At 36.0% G+C, this 516-nt stretch overlaps 1 protein-coding gene across 2 annotated transcripts in view; it reads right to left on the bottom strand.

Moving 5' to 3' along the window:
* TNIP3 (TNFAIP3 interacting protein 3) overlaps positions 1-516 on the bottom strand; it is a 63,191-nt gene that overhangs the window by 62,099 nt on the left and 576 nt on the right. The gene's annotated exons all lie outside the window — the stretch shown is intronic.

Below are 516 nucleotides of genomic sequence, written 5' to 3'. Positions count from 1 at the left end.
AAAAAAAAAAAAAAGAGCAATTCAGTTTTGATTCCAAGCACACACAAAAACTCAAACCGGACTGTGCTTCTTGCTGAAGAAATAATAATATTTGTTACTGGACTCACAAGCTATCATGCATTGTTCCCCTCCTCCCCACCCACCTCCCCACACCCCTACCGAACTTTCTAGATACTAAAATGCTCAGCATCTTTTTTTAATTTGAGATGCATTTTGACCTATTAAATTCCTAAGATGCTTACTATTCACTGGAATAACTATTATTCTCCAATTTATTAAACAAAACTAGTGGCGACATTGCTTGTTTAACCTACAGCTCTGTCAAACCTTTCTCTCTTTCAAAGCTACAACCTACACAGTGGAACAGGATTATATATAGCAGTAATACAACTAAATAGTTGGAATCCCCTTCAGCTTGAAGCAAACAGCTTGAAGCAAACAGCAGTAGTGACTCATTACATTGCATTAAAAAAGGGGATTTCCTGCTGAAGTAAAACATCAATGTACATTAAAAAA

Source organism: Meleagris gallopavo, chromosome 4, assembly GCF_000146605.3.
Source record: "Meleagris gallopavo isolate NT-WF06-2002-E0010 breed Aviagen turkey brand Nicholas breeding stock chromosome 4, Turkey_5.1, whole genome shotgun sequence".
In the NCBI taxonomy this organism is placed as follows: domain Eukaryota; kingdom Metazoa; phylum Chordata; class Aves; order Galliformes; family Phasianidae; genus Meleagris; species Meleagris gallopavo.
The sequence above is the reverse complement of the archived record's forward strand: the minus strand, read 5'-3'. Positions and strand labels throughout refer to the sequence as shown.